Source organism: Balaenoptera borealis (genome assembly GCF_965194805.1).
Source record: "Balaenoptera borealis genome assembly, chromosome: 19".
In the NCBI taxonomy this organism is placed as follows: Eukaryota; Metazoa; Chordata; class Mammalia; order Artiodactyla; family Balaenopteridae; genus Balaenoptera; species Balaenoptera borealis.
In genome coordinates this window covers 13,332,038-13,348,622 of record NC_138878.1, presented here as the reverse complement: position 1 = coordinate 13,348,622, position 16,585 = coordinate 13,332,038, and the positions used below count along the sequence as shown (strand labels likewise).

The 16,585-nt window shown below is 50.5% G+C and overlaps 2 long non-coding RNA genes across 3 annotated transcripts in view; one reads left to right on the top strand and one right to left on the bottom strand.

The window, feature by feature from the left end:
- LOC309617580 overlaps nucleotides 1-16,585 on the bottom strand; it is a 548,498-nt gene that overhangs the window by 2,776 nt on the left and 529,137 nt on the right. The gene's annotated exons all lie outside the window — the stretch shown is intronic.
- LOC309617563 overlaps nucleotides 1-16,585 on the top strand; it is a 60,596-nt gene that overhangs the window by 14,444 nt on the left and 29,567 nt on the right. Inside the window, exon 3 of one of the 2 annotated variants that reach the window (XR_014238042.1) lies at nucleotides 742-1,704. This is a non-coding gene — a long non-coding RNA (uncharacterized lncRNA). Of the gene's footprint in view, nucleotides 1-741; nucleotides 1,785-16,585 lie in introns of those variants that run through there. The other variant, XR_014238043.1, reaches the window with a different exon arrangement.

Below are 16,585 nucleotides of genomic sequence, written 5' to 3'. Positions count from 1 at the left end.
TGGCTGGCTCCCCTCCAGACCGAGTGCAGCGGGGAAGGAGGATCCCCATCCACACAGCCTGCTCTATGTGGGATGAGGAGGAAGAAGGTTCTGATGATGTCACCAGCTCATGAATGCACCCTGGCCCAGGCCAAGAGCGCAGGTCTAGTCCCTACCTCACCGCTGACTTTGTGATCTTGACACATTCACTTCCCCTCTCTGGGCCTGTTTCTCCTCCATCAGATGGCGGGGTTCATCCCTTCCAGCCTAGGATGGAAAAAGCCACCCTTGCCCAGCTACAGGGATCTGACATCCAGTCAAGAAAAGGTGCTGGGACTGTTTTAGAATGAGCCTAAATAGGGTCCAGACGTGGGCAGTATGCTGCCTTTTCTGTAAGTTGTCAGAACCCACCGGGCAGGTATGACATGTTGATTTCTGGCTACACTAGTGTCCCATACCAGTAAGAAATATCCAGAGAAGGGATGCTCTGGTTATATAGTGCTTGTCCCAGAGAGGGAGTGGGTGACTGAAAGGAACAGCAGGGTAGTGGTCGGTGGGGGAGCTTAGCTTTAGAGTAATGTTTACTCATTTAAAAAACTGGTCTGGCGCTCATACGGCAAAGGGGTAACATCTGTTGAATCTGGTTGGCTGTTGTTTTCTGAAACAAAAATTTTAGATTTGAATATGTGTATTTGCAAAGTAGAAGAAAAAAATGTGTCTCGGAATATAGTTTGCCTGAATGCTGTCTCTTGATTGTGACAGGTCTCTGGATGCAAAGGTGCTCTGCTGGGTGGTTTTAAACAGGAACCTGTGGATCAGACTAAAGTGTGACCACCAGGAAATGAAGACACGGGACGAGCCCTGGGTCATGAATGTCCAAGTCCGGCATCAGTCCCAGCCAGAGGAGGAGAGTGAGGTTGGTCCCTGCAGGACCGCTAGCCAGCCTCGTCCACAAGCAGCTTCTTGCTGTGAAACAAAAGCAGAGACAGACTGAGGGAACCGAGGAGCAGCTTAATGGAGGAAGAAATAAGGAAACCTCAGGGACTCGCCATTACTCATTGATTTCTAGGTATTGGCTGGCTGCTGGCCTCCGAGGGGCACAGAGAGGCTCCTGGTGGATGCTGTGAACGGGCAAGTTTGGGGGACCCTAACTGCCCAGGTGATGGGCCTTGGAGCTGACTTGCTCCATGAACCAGTAGCTCCTACAGGTGCCGCTGGCCATGTTCGCAGGTGAGCGTGGTTGCGGAGGAATAGGAGTGGGCCCGCCAGACCGGCACCTGCGGGGACCCTCGCGGCGGGAGAGGCGGGGCAGGGTCCTCTCTGCGCAGCCGCAGCGGCCCGTGGGAGGAGCTGCCTCTGCCCCACGCAGCGTGTCCGGTCACGTCCCAAGCCCCGCCTCTGCCCCCGAGAGCCGCCCTCCCTCGTGAGGGCGGTGCTAGAGGGTCGGCCTGGCGCCGTGGAAGGGCGGTGGCTGTGGGGGAGGTGTGAGCCGGATGGAAGCCTGACTGGGATAGGAAAGCCCCCCTCCCGCGTCGGCTGGGACCCCACCGCGCAGTTCCACGGTGGCCTCGGAACCCGGAGGGCCCGGGCCTGCGGCTCTGCCACTCAAGGGCTGTGTCACCTTGGAAAAGTTACCTAAACCTCGTTGTGTACCCCAGTCTCCTCCTCTGTCGCATGGTGATCCTGAGTCCCGACCCGACTGGATGGCTGTGAAGTTTAAATGAGGTAATAAGTGCTGAAGGTTCTTTTGAGCAGGGTTTCTTTTACTTAGAAAGATTTTTAAAAATTTGGAAGACTCTCTAAAAAGAGTACTTGAACTCAGCATCCCTGGGTGCCTGGCATTGCGGGGCGGGGTGTGGGAGAGTGTTCATGAGTGGGCATCAGGCATTGCTGGCGCCCCTCCACCACCCCTTCAAAGCTGCGAAGCTTTGTGTCTGTGTATAAACCCCGCCCCCCCCCCCCCCACCCCAGGGACAGGGCCTACTGACTGAGATGCTCAGAGGGACTCAAGAGAGTGGATGCCTAGGGGGGCTCGCGTGACTTTAGGACGGAGGACGGGCGCTTCTCAGCCTCAGCAGTACTGACACCTGGGGCTGGATCGTTCTTTGTCATGGTTGGGGTGGGTGTGTGCTGTCCTGTGCATCGGAGGATGATTAGCAGCGTCCCCAGCCCTCCCCATGAGATGCCAGGAGCATCCCCTCCGATATGTGACGATCAGAAACGTCTCCAGACATTGCCAGATGTCCTCGGGGAGGGAAGTTGGGGACAAAACCGTCTCTGGTTGAGAACTACTGCTTTGCGGCGGTCCTTGTGGGGTGAGCCCTCAGAAAGCGGCTTTTAGGTGCTGTGTTGAGTTTAGCAAGATTACTTTTCTGAACCTCGGTGGTCTCTGCCTACTTCTGTGCACCGTCTGGAGGCTCCCATGAAGCCATGGCAAACGTTTTTTCAAAGTTGACGGACACAGACTTTTCAAACCCCAGCCCTTTCAGATATGAATTACTGGTTCCTAAAGCTGGTTGGGCAGCTGGATCAGCTGGAACTCGGTTTTTTTTAAATTCATTTTTTTTTTTTTAATTTTTTTTTTTTAAATTTGTTTTATTTATTTATTTTTGTCTGTGTTGCGTCTTCGTTTCTGTGTGAGGGCTTTCTCTAGTTGCGGAAAGCGGGGGCCACTCTTCATCGCGGTGCGCAGGCCTCTCACTATCGCGGCCTCTCTTGTTGCGGAGCACAGGCTCCAGACGCGCAGGCTCAGTAGTTGTGGCTCACGGGCCCAGTTGCTCCGTGGCATGTGGGATCTTCCCAGACCAGGGCTCGAACCCGTGTCCCCTGCATTAGCAGGCAGACTCTCAACCACTGCGCCACCAGGGAAGCCCTGGAACTCGGTTTTTATTATGTTTCTTTTCACTCAAACCCAAAGATTTTTAGAGCATTACACGCAGTGCTCTAAGTCACTCAGCCCTTTACTGTTAATTGACACCTGAGCTGCTATTAAAATTAAACAATTCTGTGGCGAACAAGGTCTTGAGGTAGTCTTCTTGTGTGGTGAATACATTTTTGTTTTTTTAAATCACAAACTTCAGCAGTGGTAGTTGCTCATTCAGGGGAGAGACCAGAGAAGGGTTTTAAGGAGAAGGCCCAGCAGCGAACGGATGTGGCAGAAGAATTGGAAGCATTTGAGGTCCCCACTATTTAGGAGGTGGTGTAAAAGCACTGCACTTGCTGTGCCCTCAGACCAGGGCATCCTGGATGCAATGAGGGTTTTGGGTCTTTTTTTTTTTTTTTTTAATGATGACTCATCATCCTCCATAGCCGAATCAGGCTCGCCTCTCCTTTTCTTGCTTAGTTCCTGGTATACCTACTCTGACAGCTCCCCAGGAATTCCAGACGACTCCAGGATGTGTTGCTGCTCAGGAGTGAGGAATGTTCCTCCAGACTTTGGAAGCTTTTTGTCTGAATGCTCACGTGGCCTGCTTCGGGCAGTCCTTCAGTTGTGGGTCTACCAGCCTGAGATTCCCTCGTTGTTGGGACTGTGACACCTGGTACCAGGCAGCGGAAGCAAGCTTTGGAAATGCTGTGGGTGCAACAAGGAGCACCTCTGGGTGAGGGAACCGAGTGCTGGTTTTTGCCTTGAGTCGCCCCTGTGCTCTGTGGGATTTGGGGACCTTGGCAAAGACCCCAGGCATCAGCATCAGTGTGAAGTTGGGCTGTGGGAGGTACGTGTCCGTAGCGTTGAGTGTGGCCATTTGAGTCCCCCTTCCCATTTTGTGGACCTGGACGGTCATCTGCCCAGCTGGCCCTGTGAGCTCGGTGATGAAGATTCCATCTAGTGCCTTGTGACACCACGGCTGTGCCACGATACATGTAATGTACGCAGAGGCATTTGGAGTTGGGTAAGGTGTGTGCACCCTGGCAACATTGCTGGCTACTTTAAAGCATGGTGGTGGTTCTCTGCAGAGCGAATGTGGCCGTTATCACGGGAGTCTCTAAACGATTCTGCTAGGATGTTGAGGGCTGCATGATATAGACCAAGTCGATGTTGCAGGTCATCATTGATGTGTGGGTTCAGAGATTCTGGTTTTCCATGTAAGTGTGGTAGCCATGGAGCTGGGGCTCTCAGGCTTGCAGTTAATTGCAAATAGCACCTCTTCAAGCTGGTCACACTGCACCAAGGATTGTGGTATGAATTGTCAGAGTGTGGAAGCCTCTCGTTTGCTATGTAGACAGCAGAGCCGACGCTGGAGTATGTCCAGTCTCCACAGGTGGAGCCACAGTCTTCGAATTCTCACTGGGAAGAGCCAGGGAGGATTAGTGAGGGAGATGATGATTGAGTTGGCCCTGTCTTGGCTGTGTTTGTGGGAATCAAGTTGGTTGTCCTTTGATGCTGTGACACAGTGGCTCTTCTCCACGTATTTGCAGAAGTGAAGGGTTTCAGCAAAGCACAGATATGTGATCAGGAGAGACCTCAGAGGAGCCCAGGACAAGGTGTAGGGGCTTCCTCCGCAGGCCCGGACCCAAGTCCAGGCTGAGCTCCTCCAGTGAGGGATGAGGAGGGGCTTGTAGGCTGACTCATTGTTGGTGGTGGGAAGAGACAGTTTAGCCAGGGGCCTTTACAGTGGTCAGATGGTTGTTTAAAACCCAAACCTCAGATTGTTGTCTGCGTATACCCTCTTGGGCAAAAGGAAGTTCTTACTGGGCAGGTGGGGGAGGGGAGCCCAGTTTGTATTTTCTCAGTAGGTCTAAGGCAGGGGGCACGGGAGGTCTTCCCGGTGGGGCGGGCATCTTTGTCTCAGTGTGATCATGGAGATTGTGGAAATGACACGTGGCCTGTGACATCCATCTCTCTAGAAGAGAAGGGTTTCTTGCATCTGTTGGTGGGACTCCACTGAACCAGCCAGGAGGCAGGCACCACACTGGAGGGCTCAGGTGACCCCTGGGAATGGTCGTCAGGGCTTCCATTCCGGGCCGGGCTCCTTCAGCAGGAAGAGAAAGGCCCCACAGGTTGGCCTATTATTGATCCTGGGAGCAAGACTTCACCTGTTTTGGTGGTTGGGCCAGAAGAACTCTCTGGTCATTGAGGGCATCTTCCAGGAAGTTTCTGGTGGACTGCTTACTTCTTGGAGCTGTTTAAAGAGACAGGGCTTGTTGAAGAGTCTCTCTCTTTCTTGGAGTGTTTGTCCTAAATCATGTCTCAAGTTGGCAATTCCCACCTTCTCTGTGGCAAGAGCTCTTTTAACATCCTGTACCCAGAACATGAGTTTGTGGCTTTCCTGTTTAAGAAGGCAAATGTACATTTTAGAGGACCTTTCTTGTTTTTCTAATTTTTTTCTCCAGGTCTTGGATTTTTTACTTATTCATTTTCACTTCCTCAAGCAGCTTCTGCTCTTTCTCCTTCCTGATCGGCTGTCTGTGCACCAGCACAGGCTCGTGGCCTATGGCCTTCATTAAGGCCTGCGTGGTTTTGCCTTCATTTTCCAGGGGAGCATTGGCCAGATGCAGGGAACACTTGCCCGCTTCACTGCTCCCCTTCCTCTTCCAACACTTGCCTGCTGGACACATATCTCATCTGGGGTTGGAAGGCTGCATCTTTTTCAAACCATTCCCTTTCTTCCCGATTTGTTTGTGTTGTAGAGCCATGACTTGCTGCTGATGGCCTTCTGAAGGCCCATGTGACTCTCCTCTTGCTTTTTCGGTAGAGCATGGGCTGCACACCTTCCTTGTCTCTCTGCTGTGGCACAGTGATGCCTCCTCTCTCCATTTGGATGGGAAGGAGGCTGCCTCTTTCGAACCATTGTGGGCAGTATTTTGTCCTGGGATCGTATTGTTGTGATGGGACTCACCAGACTTCTGATTTTCTCATCCTGGGATTCAACTACTTTCTGACTTGGGGTGCATTGGATGCTGGGGTGGGGGCACAGGGCAGGGGGTGGGGTGTGAGCCATGGGAAATGGCACCAGGAAGTTGGGGTTTTTACCCACCGACTGCAGTCTCTCAGTTGAGGGATGCTCTGCAGGTGGTTAAGTCTCCGGATCTTGTGGCCTCCCTGCCTTTTTGGGTCCATTTCTTTTCCCCTTTATACTTTTGCCTGGGGCTCTTCAGCTCCTTGCCAGTTAACCCGGCTGTGGTTTCAGCTGCTTAGCCTTTGATGCAATAACCTACTTCAGAGGAGTGCCTCCTGACTTCAGTGATTTTCATGAAACCGGAGGCCAAGAAAGGGGAGTCCTGAGCAGCAGCCTTCTTCCTTCAGGACTTAGAAAGGCCACCTTTGGGGTGAGATGAGGCATCCTCCTCTAGGCTGCGGCTCTGGGGACAGCCGGAGCCCCTTCAGTGTCATCTCTCTGTTTGCTGACATGTCCTTGGGGGCGTGCTGCCCTGTCCATACCTGCCCCAAAGCCGGGGCCAGCTATGCAGGCTTTTGTGGTTCAGAGCGTAGTTTTGTGCTCACAGAGGAGTCTTCACAGCTTCACTTTGGTTTTTTAAATTACTATTCAGGATCCTTGCTTTTCTTTAACCGTTGAGTTCCATTTGCAATTTCTGCTCTAACAAGTGTTAGCGATCCCTTTTACGGGGAGTTGGTGAGATTCTGGGTCCCGTTGGGGGCAGTTAGTGATGAGAGCCCATCCCCTGCTCATGACAAGCTGATGGGTCACAGACTGGGCTGCGCAGGTGGGCATCTGTCCTGTTCTGCCCCAGGCTGGTGGTCGATGAGCTCGTTTATGTCTCCGCATCCCGGGGGCACGGGGCTGGCTTTTGGAGTGTGCAACCTGAGCGGCCACACAGGGCCCCACGCTTGGTGTAATGCTCTGCTGTCCTTGCCTTGAAATTCTTCATACTTTTTTGAAGAAGGAGGCCCCGCATTTTCTTTTTAGCACTGAGCCCTACAGATCATTTACCTGGTTGGTCCTGAAGAGGGGCAGTTACAGACCGCAGTGTGTCCCTGGAATATTACTGAGGGCAGTGAGGGAAGAAGAGGGGACAGGTCACTGGAGAAAGAGTTGTGCAGAGGGCCTGGGGTTGCGGAGAGAGAGTGGAGGGTGGGCACAGAGGGACAGGGAGAGGGGCCGCCTTAAAATCAACGGGATGAATAGGATGAGAGATTAGGCATTTTGTATGGGACTCAAAAAGGCAAGAACACCCCTGTGATTATTTGCCTGCTGGAAGTATTTGCCGTCTCCTCAACTGAGAGCCTTATCCCGGCAGGTCTGTTGTGGTTCTTCATTATATAAACCCCGGTGTGAGTGTAGCTCATAGCCTGTGGTTAATGCTCCAAACGATAGTCGTCTAACAATGACAAACTTCATAACCAAGCTGAATGACAGTGAAATCTATTTCTTTGACAAGCAGCCAGGTCCCCGTCGTCGGTCAGGGCACTGGTTAAGCGGAAACCAGCAGGTCATTCGGCGTTGATCACTGATATTTCCATGGTTGGTTTGACGTGATGGAGCATGTGCCCTTTGGGACACATCCGTGGGATTTGAGCTGGTGGTGCTAACCCCGGGGATCGCTCTGCACCTTTTTTTTTAGAAATTCACGTTCTTTTATTTATTTATTTATTTATTTATGGCTGTGTTGGGTCATCGTTTCTGTGCGAGGGCTTTCTCTAGTTGCGGCAAGTGGGGACCACTCTTCATCGTGGTGCGCGAGCCTCTCACCATCGCGGCCTCTCTTGTTGCGGAGCACAGGCTCCAGACGCGCAGGCTCAGTAATTGTGGCTCACGGGCCCAGTTGCTCCATGGCATGTGGGATCTTCCCAGACCAGGGCTCGAACCCGTGTCCCCTGCATTGGCAGGCAGATTTTCAACCACTGCGCCACCAGGGAAGCCCCGCTCTGCACCTTTTGAAGAACTTTCTTCTCTCAGCTTCTGGCCCTCCAGTCTGGATTCTGTGTGTCTCTCCTGGGTTCCTTTTTCCTCCGCCACCCCTCACCACAGGCACTGTGGTGCTCTAACTCATGCACCTTTTAAAAACTTCAGTCCACTTAACAGGATGACAGACAGCGTGGTCGGTCCCTCCAGCCACTTTTGTCACTTTCTGCCTCTTTCCATGTTAGGTACAGGCTTCCCACCCGGCCAGCACTCCCACCCTTATCCCTGCAACTGAACAACCCCTTTGGTCCATGTAGGTGGTCTGTACATGATAAATATGCTTGCATTGCCTCTCTGGTATCTACCCAGCCCTACCTGCCTTCCCTCTCCTCGGGGCTGCTCCCTCCAAGGCCAACTCTCCCTTGCTCCTCACCATGTGTGGATGTGCTGGAGAAAATCCTCCAGGATGAGGCATCTCCGGGAAGATGATGAAGCTAGGAGCCAGGACAGGGTCTCTGTGTGGCGTCACCTCTGTCCTGGGCAGCTGCAGCTTCCTGTGGGAGGGGACATGGGAACCTCCGGAGCCTAGGGTGAATTTCAGCACCCTTCTCCATTTGTGGCAGTTTATTATCAATGGTCTGTGCAAGATCCCTGCCTTGTTTCAGGCCCTCTGAATGAGCTTTCCCACTCCCATGCCTCCCTCTCCCACTGTAGGCCACCATTCTGGAACACTCAGTGGATGTCTTTTGGTTGTCTTAATGCTCTAACAAAGCATCGTTGCTGTCTTGTAAGTACTTTTAATTCACATAGGTGGTATTGTTACGCCATTTCTTAATCTGTTTCCTTTCGCACTCAACACTGTTTTAAGATGTGGTTTTCCCCTCTACATTCTTTTTTTTAAAAATTTATTTGTTTATTTATTTATTTATTTTTGGCTGAGTTGGGTCTTCGTTGCTGCGTGCGGGCCCTCTCTAGCTGCGGTGAGTGGGGGCTGCTCCTCGCCACGGTGTGCGGGCCTCTCACTGCGGTGGCCTCTCCCGTTGCAGAGCACGGGCTCTAGGCTCGTGGGCTTCAGTAGTTGTAGCACGTGGGCTTCAGTAGTTGTGGCTCGCGAGCTCTAGAGTGCAGGCTTAGTAGTTGTGGCGCACGGGCCCAGCTACTCCGCGACATGTGGGATCCCCCCGGACCAGGGCCCGAACCCGTGTCCCCTGCACTGGCAGGCGGACTCCTAACCACTGTGCCACCAGAGAAGTCCTCCCCTCTACATTCTTTTTTTTTTTTTTTTTTTTTTTTTTATGGCTATGTTGGGTCTTCGTTTCTGTGCAAGGGCTTTCTCTAGTTGTGGCAAGCGGGGGCCACGCTTCATCGCGATGCGCGGGCCTCTCACCATCGCGGCCTCTCTTGTTGCGGAGCACAAGCTCCAGACGCGCAGGCTCAGCAATTGTGGCTCACGGGCCCAGTTGCTCCGCGGCATGTGGGATCTTCCCAGACCAGGACTCGAACCCGTGTCCTCTGCATTGGCAGGCAGATTCTCAACCACTGCGCCACCAGGGAAGCCCCCCTCTACATTCTTAAAACTCATTTGAGATTACCCAAAGAGCTTTTGTTTATGTGGGTTAAAACTATCGACACTTACCGCATTTGAAATCAAAATGGAGACATTAAAAAAATTACTTATTTATTGAGTCATTTGAAAGTAGCAATGATGAACACATTGTATGTTAACATAAATAACATTTTATCATTATTATGAAAATAGTTTTGACCCTGCAGACTCTCTGTCCTACAGTAAAGCATCAGTCTGTTCCAGAAAGTGAAAGGGCACCGTGAAGGACAAGGTTTGGAAAGTGAAAGTGAATTTTATTTGTATTACTTTATAATACCTTTGTCTGGAAAGAAACGGTGAAATATATTTTATTTTAGCAAAGTTTGCTCAGGTTGGGTGGGCTTGCCTCCTTGGTTTACTGATTAATACCATTGCCTACAATACAGAAGGTTATTCTCGATAGCAGAGATTCTGTATGCCACCAGAAAACTTTTTGGTGCTTTACGTTGAATTTGTTGTGTCCTTGAATAGACCATTTTACAACACAAAAAATAGAAACTCCTCACTTATGAACAAGCTATGTGTATAATTCTGTTTATTTTACTTAATTTTTTCACAATCAATGCCTGCATAGGCATTTTAAAAGAAAATTAAGATATTATTCACCTTTGTAGAGAGTATAGGTCAGTGGTTTTTAGTATATTATTAGGTTGTGTGACCGTCACCACTATCACCACTATCTAATTCTGCCTAATTCCAGAACATTTTCTTTTTTTTTTTTTTTAAAGATTTTTTTTGATGTGGACCATTTCTTAAAAAGTCTTTATAGAATTTGTTGCAATATTGCTCCTGTTTTATGTTTTGGTTATTTGGCCGCGAGGCATGTGCGATCTTGGTCTCAATGGATTTGTCTGTTCTGGACATTGCATATGAATAGAATTATACAATATGGGGCCTTTTTTGTGAAACTTCTTAGTATAATGTTTTTGAGGTTCATCCATGTTGTAGCATGTATCAGTACTTCATTCCGTTTTATGAGTGATTAATATTCCAGTGTATGGATACACCACATTTTATTTATCCATTCATCAGTTGATGGGCATTTGGTTTGTTTCCACTTCTTGGCTATTATGAATAACGGTGCTGTGAACATTTGTGTGCAAATTTTTATGTGGACATATGCCTTCAATACTCTTGGGTCTGTTTACTTTTTTTTTTTTTTTTTTAATATTTATTTATTTATTTATTTATTTATGGCTGTGTTGGGTCTTCTTTCTGTGCAAGGGCTTTCTCTAGTTGCGGCAAGCGGGGGCCACTCTTCATCGCGGTGCGCAGGCCTCTCACTGTCGCGGCCTCTCTTGTTGCGGAGCACAAGCTCCAGACGCGCAGGCTCAGTAGTTGTGGCTCACGGGCCTAGTTGCTCCGCGGCATGTGGGATCTTCCCAGACCAGGGCTCGAACCCGTGTCCCCTGCATTGGCAGGCAGATTCTCAACCACTGCGCCACCAGGGAAGCCCTGTTTACTTTTAAATGTTGTTAATTAAGTGGGTAACCAAGGATTGTTCCTCAGGCACCCATGATCATATATTAATCAAGTGTCTATATCCCTTCTGGTAACTCTTTAGATTCTCCCTTTTCAAATAATTTAATAAATATAGAAAAAAAGAGAAAATTTTCAAGATATCTTTTACACCTACTATGTTCTTTGAGATTTCTCAGAGGAGCCCTGGAAAATCACAAAGATTTGTTTTTGCATCTTATCAAAAGAGAGTGCCAGAAAGAGTTAGGTTTGTTTGATGTGTTACTCTTGTAGGATTTGCACAAGAAGACTTGTCAGATCAGAGAACGTTTTTGGCCTTCCTGAGGTTATGCTTATATAGATGAAATGTTAACGTAAGTATTTTAGAAATCGTGTGGTTTATGGAAGCTCCTCGTGATTTGTCAGTGCCTCACTGCCCATATATTTTTACCCTCAGGGCAAAGGCTCATCTAAAGTCTCATGAAATCATTCTGTACTATAGCCTGAGAGAGAAGTTTACTCTCCTCCATTTTGATCTTATTGGTTAGAGTAATCAATTAACCACAGCCATGAAGTCTGTGTCATCTTAGAGATGTTTTCGTTTAGTCTGGTGTTTGCCTGAAGGCTCTGCTCTAAGCTGCAGGGTGCAGCATGTGTCGTCAATTAAAAAGGACAGTCTTAGAACCTTGTGATAAAAGACTGTACCAGGTGCTTCAAACCGTTCATACTTTATATAAAGAATAGACTCTTGGGTGCAGGCTTCTGAGCTGATGTCAGTTAAGCAGCTCTCAGACTATAAATGTGGGTCGAGTCAGGATTTCCAGGACTCTTTTTGGTCCAGAAGCAGATGGCTTCATGAAAGCAGACTGCTAATCCAAGATCCAGTGGAACAAGAATGAATTACAGAGCACTGCATGGAGGGATGTGGGAATTTCATTATGGTTATTTTTTTAAACTGTTGGTAATGTTGTTTTAACACTCAACTTACTGGCTCTATGAGGAAGCCTTTTTTCTTCTTCAGCTCCCTGTCATCCACAACAATTTAGTAGATTCTGCTTTTGTAAGCGGGGATAAGACATTTAAAAATGATACTCAGTTTACACTGGTGTGCAGTGGGATCTCACAGTGGCATTTCCCTAATGGCCGATGATGTCAGTCATCTTCGATGTGTTTGTTTGTCATTTATAAACGCTCTTCAGTGAGCTGTCAGGGGGTAAGATTTTGAAGGAGGCTTGCACACCATTCACTCCAAGCTTCCCATTCTACAGATGGGGAACTTGAGACCAACAAAGGGGCGGTCTGGCCAAGTTCTCCCGGTTGACTATGATCCCTGAGTGGAAACAAATGACAGGCGTGAGGAGGACCGAGCACCCTGAGCCAGGCATCTGGGTGGTTTCCAGGACCCCCCTCATGGGCCTGGTGTGTGAGGTCAGCTCCTGGGCCATGGCAGACAGAACTGTCCCTTGGGGTGTCCGCCAGGTTTGGAGGACTCCCATCCCCGAAGGAGGATGCGGTACACCAGGTGGGCACCTTCTCTAAAAGGTGAGACTTCCCAAATTTGGAACCAGCTGGGTCCCCGTGAGTCCTGGGGCAGCCACAGAACACAGAGCAGAAAGCAGAGGAAGCCTCCTGCGCTACGGCCACAGCAGACATCATCCACGGCTGCCAGTTAGTGAGACTCTGTGCCGGGCACCGTGCGAAGCGTGTGTGCGACTGGCATCCTCTGGACCCTCACAGAAACACTCGCAGGAAGATACATTCTTACCCATATTTCATCATGTGACAGGAACACAAATATCGAGTAGGTGGACCTATGTTTTATGTTTTGTATTCACTTCCTGTTGGCTGCTGTAGCCACTTACCACAAACTTGGTGGCTTAGAACAATACAAATTTATTACCTTACAGTTCTGGAGGTCAGAAGTCCAAAATGGGTTAAAATTGAGGTGTCGGCAGGCCTGCGGGGCTTCTGCAGGCTCTAAGGGAGAATGTTTTCCCGCCTTTCCTCGTTTCTAAATGCTTCCCGCTTACTGCATCATTCTGACTCTGGGTTCTGCCTGCCTCTTTCACATCCAAGGACCTTTGTGATTACTTTGGGCCCACCTGGATAATCCGAGATAATCTTCTTAAAGTCAGCTGATTAGCAACCTTAATTCCTTCTACAGTCCCAATTCCCCTTTGCCACGTAAAATAACGTATTCGCTACATCCGAGGATTTAGGGCTCAGACATCTTTGGGGCCACTATTCTGGGGAGCTGAGGGGTGCCAGGTGAGGAGGAGGCTGGAAGGAACGGTGCCGCCAGGTGTGTGGGTTGAGCAGGTGTGGGCAGGACAGTAGAGTGTGAGCACCGCCCTGGAGGGCTTACCTTCTAGCTGGGGGAGCACCTGAACACACATCAGGGCACGTGGTCATGTGCTATGGGGAAAAATATTCCTGGTGGGGAGGGGTTATGGGGCATGGGGTGGGGGTGAGTGGGTTGCAGTTTAATCAGGGTGGGCCTCACTGAGGAGGTGACGGTTGAGCCAGGACCAGAAGGAGAAGAAAGGAGTTGCAAAGCAGCCTGGGAAAAGAGAGTGGTGTCCAGCCCTGCACAAGCTGGTCCTGTCTGGTCCTTGAGCTTTACCTTCTGAGCTTCTCCCCTCTGAGCTTCAGCTCTCAAGGGACTTGCAGTCCCCCCAGTTGGGCCTGGCTTCCTCTGGCTCTGGTGCCACTGTGGACGCTAATGTTTTAACTGCCAGGCATTCTCACCAAGGAATTCACCCCCACCCCCAATCTAGGGACCTCTTCCTGTGCTTTTTTCTGACCTACCACTTACCATGCGGAGTTGCTAGTTTCCTCATCTCTCAGGCCCAGGAGCCTTTAAGCTCTCGGCAACCAGGGAATATCCTATTCACTGCTGTGTCCCCAGCACCTAGCATTTGTCTGTCTCATGGATGTTTGTTGAAGGTCCACAATGTCAATGTGCAGTCTGTTTTCCGTTGGTGTCCTGAGAGACACCAAATGCCAGGCAGCATGTCCCAAGTCCCAGTTACCCCCCCACCACCCATCCCCAAATCTGCTCCTCTCCCGTCTCGGTTACTGGCACCCACCATGCACCCAGTTGCTCCAGCTAGCAGCCTCGGAGTCATTTCTGGACTCCTGTTTTTCTCTCATGTCACGTATCCAGTCCTTAGCAAGCCCTTTTGATTCAATCTTAGAAACAGGTCCAGAATCTGCTATTTGCTGTCACCCCCCACCACTTCCTTGGTCCAAGTCATCAGCGTTTCTCAGTGGCCCTGGTGCGTCAGCCTCCTAACTGGCGCCTCTGCTTTCTCCCTTGCCTCCTATAGTTTAGTGTTGACACAGGAGCCAGAGTGACCTTGAAAATAAATCATGTCACTTCTCTGATGATCTCCCCTCTCAGTGGCTTCCTTTGACACAGTAAGATCCGAAGTCCTTTTTGTTGTGGCCTCCACCTGGCCTCACCTGTTTCCCCAGCCCCATCAACTGTTCACCCCCTTCCCTCATTCTGCCCGGCCCCAGTGACCACATTTCTGAGCATGCCAGGAACTCTCCCACCTCAGGGCCTTTGCACTGGCTGTTTCCTCCATCTGGACTCCCTTCCCCAAGATGGCAGCAAGGTCCACCTCCTCACCTCATTCACATCTCTTCTTGAATTTCACCTATTCAGAGAACCTAAAATAACGCCTCCCTCCCCTCTTCCTATCTCTTTCCCTTGTTGAACTTTAGAGCATGTATCACAACTTTATGAACATTTTAATCTACGTATTGTCTTTTTCACCTTAGAGTATAAGCTCCATGAAGGTACTCAACAAATACTTATTATCGAACGAAGGTGCCCATGGGAGTGGCACCCAAGCTAAACATTGGGAAGCCAGGGAGGGATTCCCAGAGGAAGGGGCAGTCCCTTTGTTGCTGCTGCCAAAGGGGGCATGTGGGCCACACGTTCAAGGGTGCACCAAGTACACCAAAGGGAGGCTCCTCGTGGGATCACGTGTTCCCCGAGGGTCAGGGCCATGCCCTCTCAGTGCCACCGAGCCTATCCCCTATGTCTTTGTCTTCCTGCCGTCTCCCCACGCAACCCGTGGTAGAAAGTAGTTGTCAGGAAAATTATATTATTGACACTTTGCTTGGGGAAAGAACTGCAGTGGTCCAAACCATTTCGGGTTCTTCCCAGTGACCTGGCACCTTGTGGATTTGACCAGCCTGTTCTCTCGGCCTTGAGATGCAACTAATTCCAGCTAATCGAGTTAGCTGTGTGACACTTCCTCACAGGAAGTGGCTAGTAAGTAGCCCTCTTTCTCGGGACTTACTAACTGGACTTGGTGTTCCTGGGCGTTTTCCTTTTTCTTCATAGCCTGTTTCTGCTGACCTTTGTGTTAGAAGGTGGGGCTGTTGATAGAGTTGCCTGGAGAAACTCAAGACAAGAGAAAGGTGCTGGACCTCACAGGGGCGGGGCCATTCCTGGGGTGGTCCTGGGAGGCTAGGGTAGAAGGCAGGTGTCCCCCTCCAAAATACAGAGTTAGATGGGTTTGTGCCTGACTTTCGGTAATCTTTCCAAAGGGAATTTTGTGAATGGAGAATGTACCCGGGAGACAGTTGCCTTTAAGGTTGAAATCTCTGCGTCTGCATGGGACTGCTCTATTCTGGACTTCGGTCTCAGGTCCCAAGGCTCTATGTGGAATGGGAAATTCCACTCAAGGGCATGGAGCTGGGCTAGGATCTTCCGCTGAAGGGCTGTGTTTAGAGTTCACCAGCTCCTAACGCACCTGTGAGTCAGGCAGCAACAAAGTCTAGTGCCCACAAGAGAGAAAGAAGAGGGTGAAATGAATCCCAGATGCCACCCCACGCCCCTGTTCCCCTGGCGTGGGCTCCTAACACAGGAGAGAGTCAGCACAGCCCTGAGGACGGCACAGCACTGTGATGGCCTTGGCATCACTCTCCCCTCTCCCTTTGTCTCAATAGACAGATACCTGCATTCACAGTGAACTAAACGGGCTTATGAAAGACCAAGTGTCCCTGACGGCATGAGTTTCCCCTTCTGCTAAATAGAGATTGTGCCTGGGAGAAAGGGCTCCCAGGCCCTTTCCCTTTCCAGCAAATCTGGGTCCCGGAGTTGCAACCAGGTAGGAAAGGACCCAGCTCTGCCCCTGCATGGATCCCAGGCTGTGGCAACCGCTCCACCCCATCTTGTCTCGGGGGCTTTGAGGGGAAGCCCAGGCAGAGCGGTGTGTGTCGGGAGGGCAGGTGTGAAGCTGTAGACTGGGCTGCAGCGCCTCATCCTGGGGGATGCTGGCCGAGGACAACTAGGGATGATAGGGTGGGGGGCTGCGCTTAGTGGACAGGAGATCCCCTGGTAGGATACATAGGGGTGGCAGGGAAATCGGTATTAGGCCGTGCAACAGGGCCTCATGGGAGCTGTTGGATGGTTCCCCTTCCCCTCACTGTTTCTGTCTCTTTCTCTCTCTCTCAATCTCTGCCCTTCCTCCCTTCCTTCTTTCCTGTTTTTCTCTGCATCTTCTCTCCACTGCTCTCTGACTCTCCCAGGCTCTTGGTTCCTACTCTTCTCAGCATCACTTCGGGCTTGGTTTTGGATCGCCGTCGTGCCACCTCTCGCCCCCAAAGCTGTATCACCACCCAGCTTCAGTGCCACACATTCTGCCTGACAGCCCTGGCTCTCAACCTCAGATTCCAGGAGACTCTTAGGGGCCCCGCCTGGACCAGATGTCCACTCCCGGCG